This window comes from Eschrichtius robustus, chromosome 5 (genome assembly GCF_028021215.1).
Source record: "Eschrichtius robustus isolate mEscRob2 chromosome 5, mEscRob2.pri, whole genome shotgun sequence".
NCBI classification, from domain to species: domain Eukaryota; kingdom Metazoa; phylum Chordata; class Mammalia; order Artiodactyla; family Eschrichtiidae; genus Eschrichtius; species Eschrichtius robustus.
The window spans coordinates 58,995,756-59,001,755 of record NC_090828.1 but is presented as its reverse complement, the minus strand read 5'-3'; positions in this window follow the sequence as shown (position 1 = coordinate 59,001,755).

The following is a 6,000-nucleotide window of genomic DNA, read 5'->3' as shown; positions in this document are numbered from 1 at the left end:
TTATACTTTAGAATGGCGACAGCGGTAAATGTTACTTGTATTTTACCACAGTAAAAAAAATCTGAGACGACAACAACACAAATTTTAGGATGTATGTAGGGAAACTCAAGAGTTTAGTTTGGGGCATGTTAAATTTGAAATGCCTATTAGATATTCAAGTAGAGCTAGATAAAGGAATCTGGAGCTCAGGGGAAAGTTCAGGACTGGAGAAATAAATCTGGGAGTCATTAGCATAGGGATGATACTTAAAGACTGAGAATTAGGTGAGAACTGCCATCTGGGAAGGCAGTGGAGGGAGAGAAGAAAGGAAAGACTGAGCCTGGACTACCTTGATACTGGTCAGGAATAGGAGGAGGAGCCAGCAAAACAGGGTGGGCACACTGCTCTGCAAAGCAGTAGGAAAGTAGGAGAACGTGGCATCTCTGGAGCTCGGGTAGAGGGCATTGTGGGGAGAGGGGCACCGAGTGTCAATTACCATTGAGAGATGGAGTACAATGAAGATGGTTGGATTTTGTGCGATGGAAGTCCCTGTGGTCTTTACAAAGTTGTTTGTAGTTCCAAGTGGTTTTATGCATTACTCAAATATACTAGCTTACAATACTTTTTGGTCTATTAATTTCTCCAGTAGATATATTAAGGTTTCCACCATCAGTACAGATTGATCAGTTTTTATTTCTCCTTGTTAAATTTTAAAATTCTGTATTAAGAGAACGTGTTCTTGACTCTCATGTCTTGTTAGTGAACTGTGATTTTTATCACTTGGAAATAGCCTTCTTTCCTTTTAATTGTAATGGCATATGTAGCTGGACTTTTTTTCACTCCAAATTAAAACTTGGTTTTTTAATATGGGAACTTAACTCATTCACATTTTGTACTGTTAATGTGTTTAAATACACTCATGTTATCTTGGCTTATGTTTTCTATTCAGGTGTTTTTTTGTTTTTGTTTGTTTTCTTTTCTGTTTCTTCTTGCTGTCTTTTGTTTGAGCAAGTTTTCTTTATTCCATTTTCTTCAGGGGTTGGCAAAGTTATGAACTCAGTTTCGCTTATTTAGATAGTTAACTTAAAATTTGAACTCTCATGGTTATACATGTTTTTTATCAGCATCTAGAATTAATCTACCTTCATGTCTTCCCATTAAACAAGAGATTTTTACTCTGACTTCCTCCTTTTGCCTCTATAGGTATAAGCAATTTACCAAATTAGCTTTATTCTAGTTAAGTTTTACTTTTTGTTTTGACTCAGTTTTTTCCTTTTACCCCATATTATCTTTTTCTTTGGGTTACCTTTTGTCATTGTTGTTTTGTTCAAGTGCATTTTTGAGAGCCATAATTATTTTAGAGATAGTGTGATTGTGGCAAAACTCCTGAATCCTTGTATGTTAAAAATGTCTCCAATTTGCTCTCACAGTTGATTGTACATTTGCCTTGGTATAGATTTCTAGGTACAAAATCATTTTTCTTTCAGAATTTGGAATGTATTACGCAGGTGTCTTTAGCACCCCGTATTGCTGATGAGAAGCCTGATGCTGATCTGCTTCTTCTCTGATCATAAGTAACAGAAACGGGCTCTGGCTAATTTGTGCAGAAAAATAATATGTTGGCAGGCTATTGGGTGGCTCACAGAATTACCTAGAAGGCTGAAAATCAGGCTTGGAAAGCCAGCAGGAACCAAGGGGGCAACAACCAAGGATACTCTGTAGGAACAGTCTGGTTAGGTCATTGCCGCCAGTCTTTGTGGGTATCACTCCAGATACAGGTCCTGGGTGAAACAGCTAACACTCAAATTGCCGAACCTGAAAGCGGGGTTATTTGCCAGGCGCCCAATAACCACATGTGGTAGGCAGAAAAATGGTCCCAAAGATGTCCATGGCCTAACGCTTGGAACCTGTGAACATGTTCCCTTAAATGGCAAAGGGACTTCACAGATGTGATTAAGTTAGTTTGAGAAAGGGTGACTAGCCTGGATTATCCAGGTGGACCCAATTACATGATTACTTAAAAGTAAAGAAGCTCTCCCACCTGTGATCAGAGGGAGCCGTGACTAATACAGAAGGGTCAGAGAGATGCAATGTTGCTGTCTCTGAGGATGGAGGAAGGGGGCCATGAGCTAAGATATGTGATGGCTGTTGGTAGCTGGAAAATGCAAAACACAAATTCTCCCCTAGTCTCCAGAAAGGAGTGCTGACACCTTGAGCCTAGTCCTGGACTTCTGATCTACAGAACGGTAAAGTAATGAATTTGTGCTGTTTTAAGCCACCGTTTGTGGAAAATCGTTATGGCAGCAATAGAAAACCAATACACCACACATTTGTAGTATTTCTTTGTCGTGATACTAAAGCCAGGAAGGCCTCACTCTGGCGGCAACCTGTGAGCATTTTGTTCCTTGTAGAGCTACCTTGTCATCTAACACTTCCTTTTGGGTGCTCACTTCCTATCCCCCTCTGTCCCTGTGAAAACACTCCTGATGGTTTCTTTCTGCTAGTTTAGGGGCAGGAGAAGGCCACTGGGCCCCATGTTCTGAATACAGTTCTTTTTTTTTTAAATATATAAATTTATTTATTTATTTTTGGCCGTGTTGGGTCTTTGTTACTGCGCACGGGCATTTCTCTAGTTGTGGCGAGCAGGGGCTACTCTTTGTTGTGGTGTGCTGGCTTCTCATTGCGGTGGCTTCTCTTGTTGCGGAGCACGGGCTCTAGGTGCTCGGGCTTCAGTAGTTGTGGCTCACGGGCTCTAGAGCGCAGGCTCAGTAGTTGGTGGCGCACGGGCTAAGTTGCTCCGCAGCACGTGGGATCTTCCCGGACCAGGGATCGAACCCGTGTCCCCTGCATTGGCAGGCGGATTCTTAACCACTGCGCCACCAGGGAAGCCCCTGAATACAGTTCTTTAATAAATTATCCTGATGGTTGATTCAGAGCCTTCTGTATTATTGTAAATGTCCCTCTGAGTATGGAAACTCTGGATTTGCTCTTTCCATTATTTTAATCATTTATTTGGTTTGTTTTCTGCAGCCAGTTTGGGGATGTGATTTTTCCTCACTCTTGTAAATGTTGATTAACTTTTATCTTTTAAGTATTTCAAATTTTTCTGGTAATAGTGCCTTTTCCTGTTTATCAGTGCCATGTGAATTTCTTTGGGGCTTCCCGGGTGGCGCAGTGGTTAAGAATCCGCCTGCTAATGCAGGGGACACGGGTTCGAGCCCTAGTCAGGGAAGATCCCACATGCCGTGGAGCGACTAAGCCTGTGCGGCACAACTACGGAAACCCGCACGCCTAGAGCCCGCGCTCCGCAACAAGAGAAGCCACGGCAATGAGAAGCACGCGCACCACAACAAAAGAGTAGACCCTGCTCGCTGCAGCTAGAGAAAACCCGCGCGCAGCAACCAGGACCCAAAGCAGCCAAAAATAAATAAATAAATAAATAAATAAATACATTTAAAAAAGAAAACAGTAAATAAATTAATCCTTTGAAAACAAACAAAAAAAAAACAAACAAAAAAACAACACTTTGCACCTGTCATTGTAAGAAAATTTGGGTGGAAGGGGACATGATCTTATGAGCTCAATTCACCATCTTGATCCAATTGTTGCCTATTACTTAGGCTGATTATTCTGAACCCGGGGCTCAGACAGAATCTGAAGGACTAGAAAGTTCCCTGAAGAGTGGGCCGTGTGGTCTCGTCTCAGCAACATGGAGGCCCAGGAGGAAGCCAGTGGAACACAGGGGTTGGGAGGGCCCAGGTTGGGGGTCGGGGAAGGCCCTTAACAGGAAAAGACAAAACAGACCTGAGTGCAAACCCTGATTTTGCCCCTTTCCAACTATGTAACCTTAAGCAAATTTAGCCTCTGTGAACTTCAGTTTCTTCACTTTAAAATGGTGATAACACCAGCTATCAGGCAAGGTTGCTCTAAGAATTAAATGAGACAATATTGGTAAAGTGCTTATCATAGGCTTGGCATTTAATAATATTGGGTATTTACTGAGTGCTTTTACATGGATTAATCTTGTTTAATCCTGATTTTTAAACCTATTACACAGATCAGGAAACTGAGGTGTAGAGAATTTAAGTAAGCTGCTTAAGGCTGTAATCATAAAGTGGCAGAGGAGGGATTTGAACCTGGGCAGTCTGGCTGACATCTCTGCACACACACATCATGCTACAGGTTACCCCCATGGGCGAGGGCTTATTGGGCTGAGTGCTCTCCTCTGGTGGTTAAAATTTCCTGTGTGGTTTTGGTGGAGGGAGCCAGATTAATTTTAGGAATTAGGAAGGGATTGAGTCAGCAAGAGAGGTTTAAATGGCCCCAGTAATAGGCCAGCTGGAGCTGGTAGGTCATTGTAGGTTACTGTTTGGTATCCAAGTTTGTTGGCTTATTTGCTTTTATTATGTAATTACTTTGTGGAGGTAACACATATAACAGTAACGTGCACGTATCTTAAAGGCACAGCTCAATGAATTTTCACACGTGTTTACACCTGTGTAATCACCATCCAGATCAAGCTATAGAATATTTCTAGCCCCGTAGAAGGCTCCCTTGTGCTCCCTCCCAGTCAATACCTGGCCAAAGGTAACTATAGTACTAACCTCTGTCATTATGGGTCAGTTTAGTCTGTTTTGAACTTCATATAATCGAACATATGGTTTGTGTTCTCTCATATCTGGCTTCTTTCACTCATCCTGTTTATTTTGATAAAGAACCAGATGCTATGAATCTGTGAGCAGATGACCACATTCCACGAGCAGGTAGCTAAGCTCCGAGCGTGACCCCAAGGGCTCTGTACACAAGTACAGCCTTTTGTGCATCTCAGTAGCCAGCTGTGGGAGATGGGAAAGAGAAGGAAAACTTGCCCAGGCAGGGCTGCCATTGGCTGCACACCTGAAGGCTCTCAGGACGCCCTGGGCTCAAGGGTAAACGTTCTAGGTACGCTATGGGTATGAAGTGAATGTTAGTTCCTTTCCTCTTTCTGGGATTCCCCATGAGTCAGGTTTTGAGATGGGACAGCTGCCTAAGTTTGCTTGAGGGGGGCACGTTCTTTGCCCTTTTGCAGCTATAGTGGTGCATTGGAAAACTCTGAATTGCTCTACACGCTTGGATGCAAGTAATGTCCACACCTCTCTCCAGCCTCTGGGAACCCATCTTCTCAGGGTAGGGGCATAGCTGTCTTCCCTGTGAAACATTGCCTTCCATCTCCTCCCTTTTTAGGGTAATTCCAGCTTCTTTTCTTGAAAAGATAAGAATTCTCAAAGTCTGTAAATTAAAAAAAAAAAGACTTCCCTGGTGGTGCAGTGATTAAGACTCCGTGCTCCCAATGCAGGGGGCCCGGGTTCCATCCCTGGTCGGGGAACTAGATCCCACATGCATGCTGCAACTAAGAGTTCGAATGCCACAACTAAGGAGCCCTCGAGCCACAACTAAGACCTGGTGCAACCAAATAAATAAAAAAAAATAAAGTAAATCTGGCTTTTTCCAGTTCTTAACCACAAAGAAGCTCTTAAAGCTCTTACAACTGAGCATAAGAGGGTCCTGTGCCTCAGAACAAAAAGCCAGGTTTCCTTCCAGAGAGGAAAGGAAGGGGGAAATCACCTTTCCCTCTACCAAGTAAGTCTCCAATAGAAGTAAGAACAGGGCACAAATGACTACATCAGTAATCTCTCCTGTCCCACAGCACTGGGTTCCAGATCTGCTCTCTGAGACTAACCATGGGGAAAACCTGGCAAAATCGCACTCTAATCATCTCAGCCCCAGTTCTTTCAGCTACAAAATGGTGGCGATACCAACCTTGCAAAGATGTCGTCATTGGTAAATTAGCTATTTGTAAAGCTCCATACTTAGGGTCCTAACGAGTGTATTTTCTTTTTTTCTACAGGAGGAATCACCTGCTTGTATGGAAGTAGGAACAGCTGAAGTGGGTGGCCTGGATTACAGGGCTCTGAGAACAGAGAAGCGATGCGCTTTGCCAGGTAGTTGGGAAGCCGGCTGGAGCTCAGAGAGGCTTTTCTC